The 15,318-nt window shown below is 51.8% G+C and overlaps 1 protein-coding gene across 7 annotated transcripts in view; it reads right to left on the minus strand.

The window, feature by feature from the left end:
• Positions 1-15,318, minus strand: part of CACNA2D2 (calcium voltage-gated channel auxiliary subunit alpha2delta 2) — a 158,442-nt gene that overhangs the window by 64,812 nt on the left and 78,312 nt on the right. The window lies entirely within an intron of this gene.

Raw genomic sequence — 15,318 nt, forward strand, 5'->3', positions numbered from 1 at the left:
CCCTCTCTGCTGAGGCTGGAGTGGGAGGAAGTGAAGAGGTGGGTCCCATTCGTAGCATTCCTCTCCTCCCTCCAGGCCAGAGTCCAGTTGGGGTCTTGACCCCTAAGCCTTGGGTAGAGTGGCATTGCCTGTGGTGTGGTATCTCAGGATGGACACAGGAATATATGCCTGGACAAGACTGAGACGTTGCGGGCTCCCAGGCCTCCTGTGCTCAGCCTCAGGGAAAGGTGGGAATGAACAGAAAGATGGTGAATGGTGGTGGCGGTGGGGGGCCAGGAGAACTGGAGGACAGAGATGTGGAAACCTCTGTTCCCCAGAGCCTTTGAAACTGGAGGTGGAGACCCCTACAGGGGGCACGTCACTGAATGTGAAGGTCATGGAAACCTGGCAGCAGCGAAAGGTTTCTGAAGGTGCCACAAGCCAAAAATTAATTCAAAACGAAACGCGGCAGGCGCCTGGCAGTGAAAAGGGGCCGTGAGGGGGGGGAGACAGGAAGCAGCTCTGCCTTGGTGAGGGCAGAAGAAATGAGCTTCGGCGTTAGCAAGAGGGGGTGAGCTGACCCATGGAGAAACACCTGACTCTCAGCCGCTCGGGTTCTCAGATGGAAACCTGAAGATGGGGGGGTCTCACCCTCCAAAGTCTGGTGGCTAAGTTGCTGCCTGAGGGAGGGGGGGTTGGCTGGCTCTGGCTCGGAATCAGAGCAGGAACTTGGTCGCTGTCACCAAGAACCTGTTTTCCAGCTTCACTGGGGCCCTGAATCATGAACCAGGTGGCCCAGCCCTGAGACAGCCATTGCAGTGAGATAGAACCCGGGCATGGGAGGTACCGGCAACCCAGAGGGGATCTGCAGCCCCTGACACCAACCCTTGTGGCATCTCACCTGAGGATTCAGGAGGGGCTAGGGGACCACTCTCCCAGCCTGTGACATGTCCCCTTGGGCATGCTCTGCAGATTTGATGATCCTTTAGCGGCACTGTAGGTGTGCACAGCTGGCACCCAGCATACCCCAGAGTTGGAGGCCTCAGAAATGTCCCCCGGCTGTCTAGCAAAGGCAGGACGCCACGAAGAGGTGGCACAGGGCAAGGTCGGCAACTTCCTGGGGGCTACTCTCTTGGGTAATCCCTTCACCTGGGGCCTACCACTCCCGACCTCTTCTAGAAGAATATCATGACATATAAACCTGGGGTGGGGGTGAATGCAGAACTGTTTTTTGTTGCTGTTTGTTTTTTGGGTCACACCCAGGAGCACTCAGGGGTTACTTCTGGCTCTACGCTCAGAAATCGCTCCTGGCAGGCTCAGGGGAGCATATGGGATGCCGGGATTTGAACCACCGTCCTTCTGCATGCAAGGCAAACACCCTACCTTCATATGTTATACTCTGGCTCTTTTTTTTTTTTTTTTTTTTTTTTGGGTTTTGGGCCACATCCGGCGGTGCTCAGGGGTTACTCCTGGCTGTCTGCTCAGAAATTGCTCCTGGCAGGCACGGGGGACCATATGGGACACCGGGATTCGAACCAACCACCTTAGGTCCTGGATTGGCTGCTTGCAAGGCAAACACCGCTGTGCTATCTCTCCGGGCCCCTCCGGCTCTTTTTTTAAAATTAAGTTTCAGAGAACCACATCCTGAGAGAACTGAAGCAGGGGAAGGTGGGAGTCAGAGGGCCGGGTGGGAAAGTAGGCCAGGCCACAGAGGCACGAGCCCAGTCCTTCTGCTGGGCCTCCCTCGAAGCCAGGCCTGGCAGCCTCTGGTTTATCAAGCAGGGGGTAGGTGGATGAGGGGGTGCCCTCAACACATGATGGCTGGGTGAAGCTGCGTCAAATTTGGGTATTGTACTGCCCCCACTGGTTCTCCTCTGGACATCGGGGGGTGGAGGATTACAAGTGTTTCCAGGGAAAAGGTTGAAGTCTGGTACCTCAGCCTAAAGCTTTCATACTCAGAAATCCACAGGTGTCTTGTCCAGGACTTGCTGTCTTGAGCAACCCATACCGCCCAGCACGACCAAACCCTGGTGGAGGAGCCAGTTGGTGGTAGCCTAAGCCCTGTGAGTCCGTGTCCAGAGTGGAGGTGAATGTTGGTGGTGAATGTTGAGTTTCCACTGACCAAACGTTTGTCCCACAGAGGAGACTGGCCACCCTCTCTGTCACCTCCAGCCAACACACCCTGAGCAGTGCCACTGCATTGCCCATTGGTCTGAGCTCAGCGTGGCCCTGGGTGGGAGCAGATATGTGTAAATGATCTCAGGGCATGACCGAGCCCACATGATTCCTTCCTCCTGTGTCTCTTGCAGGCTCCTGCCCATGACTCCAATTGGTCACTAGGCCTGAAGCCCCGGGTTAGGGCCTTGAGTCAGGAGGAGGATGTATCAAGGAGCAGGGCCAGATAGAGCTGTCCTAGGAGGAAGCCCCAGAACCAGAAATTTCTCTGTGCTCCTTCTCTTACCCTATTCTGGGATAAGAAATATACTATGAGGAATATGTTAGATGCAATATTTTGCACAATGAGCTAATTATGTGGCAGCCACACACAGAGATGAGAAGAGCAGAAGGTTGATAAAAGGCAGCTCATAGGTTCCACATAGGTGGCAGGAACAGGGTAGTGTTGTGACTAGGAGGGTGATGTCCAGAGCCTCAACGTGGGTTTTTAGGGTGAGGGTGGTAGAGCCCCTCACTCATATGCTCAGTCCCAGGCCAGGTGAATTACACAAGAATTCACAGACCCCCCCCCCCACTACTCACATACTACCCCTATTTCCCTCTCCTGCAGTGTAGCGGTGTCTGACCCATGTGCATGGCATGTTCTCTATTTTGTTTTGTTTTGTTTTGTTTTGGGGCCACACCAAGCTGGACTAAGAGCTTACTCCTGGCTTTGCACCAGGGATCACTTCTGGCAGGCTCAGGGGATCAGATGGAGTGCTGAGGAGCGAACCTGAATTGGCTGTGTGTAAGACAAACATCCTACCCATTGTACTATTCTGTGGCTCACATGTTCTCTATTTAGATGCCAAACTTGTCTGCTGGATCTAGAGACAGGTGCTCCCACCTGACAAGGTGCAGAGCCAACAGCCTGTGGTGCTTGACTTAATGCCACACTTGGCACTGGGGTATGAGGAAGAGACCTTGGACTATAGAGCCATCTAGAATGCACAGGGCACCAAACTTTTTTATTTTATTTTATATTTTTGAGTAGCACTCAGGGGTTACTCCTGACTCTGCACTCAGAAATCACTCCTGGCAGGCTTAGGGGACCATATGGAATGCCAGGAATTGTACTGGGGTCAGTCCTGGTTTGGACGCATGCAAAGCAAACACCCTACTGCTGTGCTATTGCTTAGGCCCCAGGGTCCCAAACTTGATTCCTGTTACTGCATGCCCCACCCCCAAGCACTGCCAGGTATAGCTTTGGTGGCCCCCATCACCTCCTTGCCAGAGCTCTGAAACTGTCATACTCATACCTCTGGTGAGTATTGCTGGAAGTGGCCCCCAAGCTCCTGAGCACTGCTGGGGATCCCATTCCTCACCCCAAACTAAACAGTCCCCTGAAATCCCTAGTGCCTGGAATCAAGGGTCTACGCACAAACAAGTTTGTGCCCCTCTGAACTCCAGGCAGGAAGGTGTGATGGCTAGCCTTGTATGTGGATTGCATACCCACAAGGTACTCACCCACAGTGACCTCCACGCTTGCTACTGGCCCCAGCTCACCTGTTTCCTTTCTGAGGAGGGACCCCTCAACATCCAATGAGGGAAGGCAGGAGGAGGGTGGTATGTATGGTCCAATGAGTCTTAGGATGTCAGCCTTTTATGGGGGGCTGTGGGTCACACCTGGCAGTGCTCAGGTGTTACTCCTGGCTCTGCACTCAGAAATCACTCCTGGCAGGCTCAGGGGACCATATGGGATGTCGGGGATCAAACCCAGGTTCGTCGAGGGTTGGTCTCGTGCAAGGCAAATGCCCTACCAATGTGCTATCACTGCAGCTCACGAGAATGTCAGCCTTTTCACTCAGTCTGCTCCTGTCCCCAAGCGCCACCTTCACACAATCCCCTTTTTAGCTCTCCTCAAATTGAACAGCGAACCATCCCTCTGCCTTCCACTACCCTGACACCACACTTCCTGTGTTCTAGAGTGTCATTCCTGCCCCACCCGGAATCAATCCTTCAACCCCACTTGCCCCACTGGACTCTGCTTGATTTTCTGCCTCACCCCCCCACTCTTCCAAGCTGTGGCCCCTCTTGCAGAATGGGCTTTTCCATCCTCCCCTCCAGTCTCAGCATTGCTTCTTGGAGTTTCCAGGCAAATGGGACAATTGTCCACCCAATCCCAATCTGGTGAGGAGAGTCTTTCCCATGGCCCCAGTTCTTCTTATAACAGTGATCAGCCCTTGGCACCCGTGTGCTAGAACTGACCAGGCCCCAACTCCTGCCCTCTGCTGGGCCTTCCTGTCAGGTGGCATTGGCTACCTATTTTACAGTGAGGTAAACAGACTGAGAAAGGAATTTGCCAAAGCTGCAACACAATAAAACTTGGACAGCTCTCCTCGATCATAATATCCCCACAGGCCTCACTTTCTTGGGTGAGTCACCCCTAAGGCTTCTACAGAAAATGGACAGAGGAAGGATTAGGGTCTTCTTACACAGGAAAGTAAAATTTGAAGGCTTGATTTTGATCTGTGGCCAACAGAAACTCCAATTGGTGGAATAGCCCTGGGTACAGGGCAAGAACCTGAAAACTGTCTTCAGCTCAGTGCAACCCTCCCCTGTCTCTGCTTCTGTTCCCTGTCTGTCTGTGAGGATCGTCCCTCAGTACCTGCCACAAGCCCAAAGCTGCCCATCTCCTGTCCTCCCCAGGGCTGAGGCCTGCACATCCACACATGGCCATTGCTTGCTGGAGTTCTGCTCCCCTGGCCTGCCCTTATCTCGCTGCCTGTCTATCCACCTGTCCCTGCTTGGCCACTCAGGCCACTTCCCTCGGATGATGCTGACTGGAACCCAGGCAAGATGAGGTTGGGTCTGGCAATGTCAAAGGGATTCTTCATGGAAGTGGGTGTGCAGTGGGGTGTGGATTGGGAGACAAACAATCTTTTTGTTTGTTTGTTTGTTTTGGGGCCACACTTGGCAGTGGTCAGGGTTTACTCTTGGTTTTGTGCTCAGGATCACTCCACTCCAAGTGGGGTATGGGGACCGTATGGGGGACTTACAGACTGATTCTAGGTTGGCTACATACAAGGCAAGAGATCTACCTGCTGTGCTATCACTAAAAGACTTGAGAGCTGCCTTTGTCAGGAAGAGCCTCTGATAAAGGCCAAGGGGAGAGTGTACTGGTCCTTCTTAGGTCCATCCTGCTTCTGGCACTCACCTGCCAGCCAGGGGGTAGGTGGGTGGGTAAGAAACAGAGCACTGCTCGCACACCCTGCAACCCCAGTCACCCAGGCGGGGTTGGACCCTAGTGCCCCAGCAGCTGGTGGCAGGGGCCTCATTGGCCTGGCTCTCACTAACAGCGCTCCAGCTGGTGTTGACACAGCAAACAGTCTGCGTCTCCCTTTTGCTGAGGCACAGAGTGGGCAAATACAGAAAAGCTGGAATAAAGGACCCGACAGCCGTGACCAGCCTCTCAAAAATGGAACAGTGGTGTATGCCAGGAGGCAGGAGGCATGGAACAGCCAGATCGTGTGTCCCACAGAAGTGAGAGCTGTGGACATGACATTTGCTCAGGCCCCTTAGTCCTAGCTGAAGGGGCAGTCTCATCCCAGGAACCCATCCTATGGGGCATCCCCTGAGACTTCCTTCTTGGATTGGTGTCTCCAAGGTCTAGGTATAAGTCCCAATGATAGATCTGTGAGGTTCCACTTGTTCCTACTGCACAGCTAGGGAAACTGAGGCAAGAAAGTGAGATTGGCAAGGCCCTCAGGGCTACTACTGAAATCAAAGTGGAGGTTTCAGCACAGAGGTTAAATCTCCTAATTTTGGCTACCTTCTGGCTCTGGGCCTGACCTTGTGCCTGCTGTGAGTGAATTGTCTTCTCGCCGTTCACCTGAACTAGCAGACCCGCCGGTAGAAAAAGGTGGAGCCACATGGTCCTGAGCTGAAGGACAAAGGCCTCCATCTCAATCCAAGACCATCCAAAGGACCTCTTTATTATTGAATGCTACACCATGTCCCATTTTTCCTGGGGTATGTGGCCCCATTCCCCCATTCTTCCTGTGTACTCATGGCCATAGGGTTTTTGTTTATTGGGGAGCTTCCTAGGTGGTGCTCGGCCATTCAATCATCCTCAATCCTTGGTCAACTGAGCTGTTGGTACAATGCTTGGGCCCAAAGGCGTGCTACCAAGAAGCATTTAGTGTGTTCAGTGCCAGGGCTGTCCTTTGCTATGCTCCGGAGGCCAATGGTGTTGGCGACTAGATGTGGGCAGTATATTCTGACCATCTGTCTCCTGTTCACCAGGGGTCTTTTTATTTCTTTCTATTTTGGGATCAGACCTAGCTGTGTCCAGTTCTTACTCCTGACTGTGCTCAAGGATCACTCCTGGAAGTGTTTGGAGGACCATATGGGATGCCAAGGATCTAGCATGGGTTGGCTCCATGCAAAGCAAGCAACTTCATGCTGTACTATCTGTCCGGTCCCTCAGCCTGCCTCTGTAGTTGCTTAATGCTAATGAACAGAGGCCCAGAGAAACAAGGGCACCAGAGATACCTGTACATGGTGGAAAACCCAGGATCTCACCCGGTGTTAGCATGGTACCTGGGATGGTCCCAGGCTTAGAGAAAAGAGGTGAGAGTTGCAGAGGGTCTTCGATTGTTGCATGTGTGACATCCACTTGGGGGCTGGGTCCACAGCATTGTGTGTGTCCGCCTATGACTTCTACCCCAGTGCCTTCTTCTATGAAGAAGGTAGAGCAATTATCATTTAAGTTACAGAAAATGGGGTCAGAGGAGCCTGGCTGCTCTCAGGGCTGTCTGCTCTGTAAAGGAGTCTAGATTTTTTGGTTTTTGGGCCATACCCAGAGGCGTTCAGGGCTTATTCCTGGCTCTGCACTAAAAAAAAAAAAAATCACTCCTGGCAGGCTCAGGGAATCATATGAGATGCTGGGGATCAAACCCGAGTTTGTGCTCAGGTTGGCTGTGTGCAAGGCAAATGCCTTACTGCTGTGCTATCACTCTGCCCCCAGGAGTCTATTTTTTGGGGAGGGGGCTTGGGGTCACACCTGGCAGTGCTCAGGGGTTACTCCTGACTCAGCGCTCAGAAATCATTCCTGGCAGGCTCGGGAGACCATATGGATGCCGGAATTTGAACCACCGTCCTGCATGCAAGGCAAATGCCTTACCTCCATGCTACTCTTGGGCCCCAACCAGGATTCTATATTTTGAAGCATAGATCCCAACCTGGGCATAGGGTAGTGATTGTGGCCATGTGTGGCTGTCACCTTTCTTTCCATCCTCTCATAAAACACAGTGCCTCAACAGTTACCTTTCCCAGATAATATTCAGCACTGACCCCGGGTCCCTTGTGGTCCCCCTCACTATCAGGTCTCTGCACCTTCTTTCTTCCCTTTCCCATTTCTGAAAATTCCACTTTCTTTTCCAAGGCTCAAACACCACCACTGGGTGGTGACAGTACAGCAGGTAGGGCACTTGCCTTGCATGTGATAGACCCAGGTTCATTCCCCAGCATCCCAGATGGTCTCCCGAATATGCCAATAGTGATTCCTGAGTGTAGATCCAGGAGTAATCCCCTCCCAGCACCTCAGGGTATGGCCAAAAAAAACCAAAACAAAACAAACAAAAAAAACCCCAAAAAAACAAAACAAAAAAACAAACCCAAACCCATAAACAAACAGACACAAAAAGCAAACACCATCACCTTCAGACTGTCCTTTTAGACTATCCCTCTGGGTGAGCTGCTCTGCACTTTGGGACCCTACAGTTTGTCATCTGAAGTCAAGGTGCCCCAGGGGCAGGCACTCGCCAGGCTGCCAGCCTTAGATGTACCCCACCCTCCCCCAGCCCTCAAACGCAAGGATTTCAGAACAAAGGGCCAGATGCTATTAAAACTCAATTAAATTTCTCACTTCTCTGATCCTGAATTAGACTGGTTTGTCCCTGTGGCACTTGTGTGCCCTTTTATTCTGCTCCTAGCATCTGCCTCCCCCACAGCCAGCCAGGACCTCCTCCCTGATGCTGCTCTTCCCTGGGGAGCGGAGAGGCCCGTGTCTCCCTCACACCCAGACATTGTTTTTCTCACCTCTCCTTGCTGTTATACCCTATGCACTAGATTTCCGTTCTGTGGTGACTGGGATGTAGAGGTGCTAAAGGAACCGGATGCAGTGGTGCTAAGGGAATCCAGCATGACAGCCCCCAGCTTGCATCTGAAGCGTTTCTAACCCAGCCCAACACCCCCATCTCCATCTGTCTCCAAGGGATTGCAATCCAGGGCCTGCCACAGGTCCTTGCCTACATTTGTCCTTCACCTACAGCCCTGCTCTGGCTCTCAGAGGAGCATCTGCTATCCTAAGCAGAGTTTTTGAGGAGAGGCACCCCTTTCTGAGGTGAGGATTGGGCATGGTGTGCCACAGGGAATGGCAGACAATTGAGGTTCATGGCCTGACATGCGGTATCTGGTTCTTTCCCTCAGAAACCTGTCACAAGGGAAACTCAGAGGTGGAGGGAAGGCTCGGGAAGAGGGTGTAGGTAGGCCTACCAGTATGTTGGCTCTAGATACATTACACCCCAGACTCCTAGGCCCCTTCCTTTTCACCCCAGACTCCTAGGCTTCTCCCTTTTTTGTTTTGTTTTCTTTTTTTTTGGTTTTTGGGCCACACCCGGCAGTGCTCAGGGGTTACTCCTGGCTGTCTGCTCAGAAATAGCTCCTGGCAGGCACGGGGGACCATATGGGACACCGGGATTCGAACCAACCACCTTTGGTCCTGGATCGGCTGCTTGCAAGGCAAACACCGCTGTGCTATCTCTCCGGGCCCCAACCCTTTTTTGGTTTTTAGGTAGCGCTCAGGGGTTACTTCTGGCTATGCACTCAGAAATTGCTCCTGGCAGGCTTGGGGGGCCCACTATGGGATGCAGGGAATTGAACCAGGGCCTGTCCTGGGTTGGCTGCATGCAAGGCAAATGCCCTATCGCTGTGCTATGGCTCCGGCCCCTCCCAGGCCCTTTTTGCCTAGTATCTGGCTCCCCAAACTCAACTGACCTACTGTTTCCTTTGCAATAAAGAAGAGATTCTGCCCAGAAATCTACCTTCTCGGGCCCAGGAAGAGAGTACAGATGGTAAGACACTTGCCTTGCATGTGGTCCACCAGGGTTTGATCTCTGATACCCCATATGATCCCCTAAGCACCATCAGGAGTTACCCCTGCTCTAAGAGCCAAGAGTAAGTGCTGATCACTGCAAGGTATGACCCAACTTCCCTGACACCCCGCAAAAGAAGTCTACCTTACTTAAAGGAATCAACACAAAGAGCACACACCCCCCCCATTGTACCAAAGTTGGTCCCAAACCCACCAGGGGGCAGTATCGCCCACTTTGGGTGGGGCATGTGGACTGCTGAGAAGTCACCCCACTCCATCCCCAGTTCTTTTTTTTTTTTTTTTTTTTCCTTTTTGGTTTTTGGGTCACACCTGGCAGCGCTTGGGTTACTCCTGGCTCTGCGCTCAGAAATCACTCCTGGCAGGCTCGGGGGACCATATGGGATACCGGAATTCAATCCACTGTCTTTCCGCATGCAAGGCAAACGCTCTACCTCTATGCTATTTTCCAGCCCCCACTCCCCAGTTCTTTAGAGCCTCTTCAAACATCTGCCCTCTTGAAGAAAGGGCCAGCTCCACAGGGCTGATCACTGGGACGGACACTGTTCCCTAAGGATCCTTTGGGCTGCTGTTGGCCAGGCCCCAAATACACTCCCAGGCCACAGCCTGGATGACTTCAAAGGATCTCAGTTTCTGCTTTTAGGTTGAGATGTAGATCCACTCTCACGTCCGAGCAGCATGGCCTGGCTTGGGAATTACAGTGACACAGGATCTCAGGGTGCCAGGGCTCTGCTCCAAGATGTGCCCGCTCAGCCCCATGCCAGAGAGGCCACTCATCCTCTGTAGGCTGCTGTCTGTGGCTTTTCCTTCCTGGTTTCCTGGCTGCTGCTCCCCAGAGCAGAGGTCCCCAAAGGCTCCCACACAATAGACATTCAGGAACTGATCACTGATTCAGCACTCGCCACCCCACCCCCCCAGCCCAGCCTGGGGGCTCCTTTGGGCAGAGTGGCACCTTGCCAGGAAGCAGGCAATGTCTGGGCGAGGGGTGCATAATCAGCCGCCAGCGCAATCAGGGAGCCCCGTGCCCAGCTCGGCGGCCATGCCTGCTCCTAATTGGCTCTGTGTGTGCAGCTCCTCTGGAGAATGGGAAGTGGAAGGTCAAGATCACTTAATGTTGGTAATGGAGGGGAGGCAGAAGCCACTGCCAGCTCCGAGTAAACACCATTTAATTGCCCGGTGTAGGCTGGGCAGAGGCAGTGGCTGTTGCAGAGCAGCCCACTACCGTATCCCACCCCACTTCACCTGTCTGGCTCCCTCCTAGACCTTCCCTGGTCTGCTATGGAACCCAGACGCTGACCTTAGGGATAATCAGCACCACAGTCCCAGCCTCAAATGTACTTGATGCCATCTTGGCAGTTGGTGATAACCAGGACCCCTCAACTCATCCAACCTCATGAATGAGAGCAGTTAGTAAACTCAGCTTTTCTTTGTTTTTCTTTGTTTTGTTTTGTTTCTGGGCCACACCTGGAACTGAGCTCCACGCCGTGCCAGAGATAGAACTTGGGATTCTTTGCATGCAAAGCATAGAGCCCATCCTTTGAGCCATCTCCCAATCTCTAAGGCAGCTCTGAACTGGCCATATGCTACCTTAACAAGTTGACATGGGCAATACGATATTAATTCAATTGCATTCAAATGTGAGTCACCAGTGGTTCTCGAATGTGTTAACGCTGTCCTTTCCTCTCCAACCCTGACCGTCTCCCTTTCTTTTGGTTTGGTTTTATTTGTATTTTTTTGGTCCACACCCAGCAGCGATGAAAGGTTATTCCTGACTCTGCACTCAGGAATCACTCCTGGCAGGCTCGGAAGATCATAAGAGATGCCAGGGATGGAACCTGGGTCTGCGTGTGCAAGGCCAACACCTTAATGCTATTGCTATTGCTCCAGCCCTTATCCAGGCTATTCTCTTAAACTAGAAAAATTTCCCCCAGCAGATCTATCTGTACCTCCCCAAGGTCCCAGAGATGTCTGTTTGTGGGGTTTCTCAACTGGAGGAAGCTTTTGCTCACAGGGACATTTGGCAAGATTTGGAGGCCGGAGAGATAGCATGGAGGTAAGGCATTTGCCTTGCATGCAGAAGGACAGTGGTTTGAATCCTGGCATCCCATATGGTTCCCTGACCCTGCGATTTCTGAGCGTAGAGCCAGGAGTAATCCCTGAGCGCTGCCGGGTATGATCAATCCCCCTCCCTCAGAAAGAAAAAAAAAAGATTTGGAGGAATTACTTTGTTGTTACAACTGGGGGCTGGGGAGTTGGGGCAGAGCAATAGTGCAGCAGTAGGGCACTTGCCTTGCATGCAGCTGACCCAGGACAGATCTGGGTTCGATTCCCGGCGTCCCATATCATTCCCCAAAGCCAGGAGTGTTTTCTGAATGCATAGCCAGGAGTAACCCCTGAGAGTCACCGATTGTGGCCCAATGACAACAACTTCAACAACAAAAACAACAACTGCGGGGCGGTGGCATGCCATTGGCTACGTAGTGGGTAGAGGGCAAGGCAGTTGCTGTGTATTCTCCAGGGCTCAAGCAGCCCCCAACATTCATCCAGCTCAGTGTCAGCAGGACTGGCGCCCAAGAATGCATCAGAGGAAGCCGGAAAGAAAGCTGAGCATGAGCACCAGTGTTTATGGCATTAGGCAAAACGCTTTCATCTTTATGAGGGAGGCTGGCCCCACCGGCACTGCCCCCGGCTTGATCCTTCTGCTCCTCTCAACACCCAGCCCAGTTCCTGAACAGGCCTGGCCACACTGCCAACAATGCATCAGTTTAATTGGGTTAAGTGGCCATTAGCAGCAAAAAGAGGGCAGCTACGTGCAGAAGGGTTTTTAATTTTGCTCTTTAAATGATGCTTGCTCCCAAGAGAGGCCACCGATGGTGGGAACACTGCCCACTGAAGCCCCCAAATACTTGCACCTCTACTGTCCTATGCATCTGAGCCTTGTGGGCTGGGCCAGGTGGGGTCCTGAGGCCAGGGCAAGATCATCAAGATGCCCTGGGCACCTGCCTCTCTTCTCTTCTTCCCAGGGACAGCCAATATCATTGGCTGCTGGTAGGAGTATGGAGGGCAGTGGGGGCCAGGGTCTGGGGGCCAATTGCCTGAGTCTTCAATCTGGTTTTGCTATGAGACATGGGGCCAGTGACTTAACCTTTCTGGGACTCAGTTTCCTCAAATGTAAGCTGAGAAGAAGAGAAGAAATCGAGCTCATAGTAAGGTGTGGGGAGAGCCATATTATCCACTTATTGTGTGTGTGTGTGTGTGAGAGAGAGAGTGAGTGAGAGAGAGATAGAGATAGAGAGAGAGAAAGAGAGAGAGAAAGAGAGAGAGAGAAAGAGAGAGAGAAAGGGGGGGGCCAGGCATCTGGGAAAGGTTTATTTCTGCCATTTTAGAGAAGGTATCCTAGCTCTGAATCTTCACAGAATTCTCTAAAGAATGCTTAGAAATATTGGGGCCCAGCCCTTACTCTGGGGAATCTGATGTACTGATATACTTGATCTGGTGGGGTGTGAGTTGGTTATCTTGACTTAAAAAGTTACTTAGTGGCTGGAAAAATAGTACAAGAGTTAAGGTTCTTGCCTTGCATGCCATGGACCCCAATTTGATTCTGGCAAGGCACATAGTCCCCTGAGCACCATCAGGGGTTGCTCTTGGTCACAGAATTGGAAATAGCAGACCTCCCCCCAAGCACTGTTGGATGCGCCCCTTACAAAAGGTCCTTGGGCAGGGGCTGGGAACAATGGAGCTCAAAGGGTTGGGTCATATACATGAGGTCCAGAATTTGATCCAACCCACCATGGCTCCTGGTTATACCTCCAGGTATAACCCTAGTGGGCCAGCTCCTCAGGTAATACCAATGTGAGGGTATGTTGAAATACTGCCTGAAATACTTCTGTGAATGATTTGTAATCCACTTTGGTCAAAGTAAAAATTATTAATAATAAAATAAAAAGAAATACTGCCTGAAGGTGCTAGAGAAACAGTACTGAAGACTAGGTGCTTGCTTGCCTGATGCCGACTGGGGACTGAACCCAAGCATAATCTATGGTCCTGAGTCCTGCCAGGAGTGATCCCTGAGCACAGTAGGATTGACACTCCCCAAAAGAAACCTCCATTAAAAAAAAAAAAAGAATATGCTACTTGGAAGGGAAGGTACAGAGGCAAGGTATCTGGAAAGGTCTTGTTCCCCTAACAGGAGAAATACCTGCCTGCTAAACAAGGTGTGGTGAAGGGCAGAGCTTGCAGTCACATTCCTATGCCCTGGACCCTCAGTCAGTGGCTCTGCTGCCTCTGCTGCCTGTGATTGGAGGAAAGGATGCTTCTCTGTGCAGGCTTCTGGCCTCCTTCAGAATCTCCCACTAGGCCTGGCTTCTCTGCTCTGGACGAACCTTTCTCTAGGAACCATGCCCACTGAGCCATAGTACCCTTGGCCCTGAAGAAGGTAGAGGACCCCCCACCTTGAGTCCCAGCAGGGCTCTTTTCTCTGAGCCACACCCCAGGTATCTGGGGAGTGCTGCCATTGTCAGGGAAGTCAAGACTGAAGAACTCCGCTCCAGGAGAGAGGCCAAGTGTGCACCTGGGGAGTGGTCGTCCCAGTTCAAGTTGGCCTTGACCCACTTCCCATGGCATTTCCTCAGTTGGTCCCCACCTGTGACTAGGAGCCCCCGATGATCAGGCTGGGCATGGGCCCAGTTGTGGGGTCACAATGCATGGGAGTCCTCTGGGCCTCTGATCCCAGGAACCAGCCTCTCCCTAAACCATGATTACCTAGGGTAGGCAAGGGACTTTAAAGAGATAATGGGGACAGCTCCTGGAGGGAGAGGGGTACCCTCTCCTGGGCTCACCTTGACTTGATCTTACTAGAAACTGGGCCTGAACCAGGGCAAGGCTCATGTGTTCTTGTTAAAATTTATTTTGTGGTACTGAAGAGATAGGATAGTGGGTAGAGCACTTGCCTTGCATGAGGTCAATTGGGTTTGATCCATGGCATCCTGTATGGTTACTGCCAAAAGTAATTCATGATTGCACAGCCAGGAGTAACTCCTGAGCATTCCTCAAAATCACCCCAAAAATGTTTAGGGCGGTGTTGGAATGGAATCTAATGTTTCACACATGTGGCAGAGTGTCTTATCACTGAACTATACTCCCAGCCTTTTGCTTTCTTTTTCCTTTTCAAATTGGCTTTCTCGAGCTAATGTTCACATATGTAAAAATTCACCCACACAAAGCATATTATTTGGTGGCTAGTTGGCATATTCGGTGTTGTACAACCATCATCGCAATCTAATTTTAGAATACTCTTATCACTCCCCAAAGAAACCTTGTACCCATTAGCAAACACTCATTGTCCCCTCCTTTCTAGCCCTAGGCAACCACTAATGGACTTTCCATTTCTATGGATTTTCCTACTCTGGACAGTTCTCAGAAATGGGATCACATAATAGGTAGTCTCTGGTGACTCGCTCCTTTACTCAGTCGAATCTTCCAATCAGCACCACCTTCCCCTTCATTGTATATTGTTTCCCTGCATACACCAGGGCAGCTGCAGTTGTGTCTCTAATCTGGGGGTATCTTGAGCATTGCACAGCTTGTCCAGGGGGGGCCTGCAACTCTATAGCCCTCCCCTTATGTCTCCAGGGGGTGAGCTAAGTCCTAGAGGCCTATGGCATTGCTGAGCTGGTCACCGCTGCCTGGCAGGTTCTGTCTTCTTATAGAACTGCAGAGCCTGGGACCCCTGCTGAGCAAAGACGGGGAGCCTAAAGCCCCAAGAGAAGCAGAAAATGTTCAAAGTCACAAGCACCGCAGGGGTCCCAACCCCTAGCAATATATAGCCATGGCCTTCTCTGTGGCACATTCACTGTCCCTCAACAATCAACCCTATCAGACCCTCCTGGTCATCACTATTTGGACTATTTGGGGCCAGCACTCACCCAGGGCACTGTTACCCCAGGTTACATGCAGATCCAGATAAAATCGTCCTGTTCCCATCACAATTGCCAATGTCCATTGTCACAGTC

The sequence above is a fragment of the Suncus etruscus genome, chromosome 7, assembly GCF_024139225.1.
Source record: "Suncus etruscus isolate mSunEtr1 chromosome 7, mSunEtr1.pri.cur, whole genome shotgun sequence".
Classification (NCBI taxonomy): Eukaryota; Metazoa; Chordata; class Mammalia; order Eulipotyphla; family Soricidae; genus Suncus; species Suncus etruscus.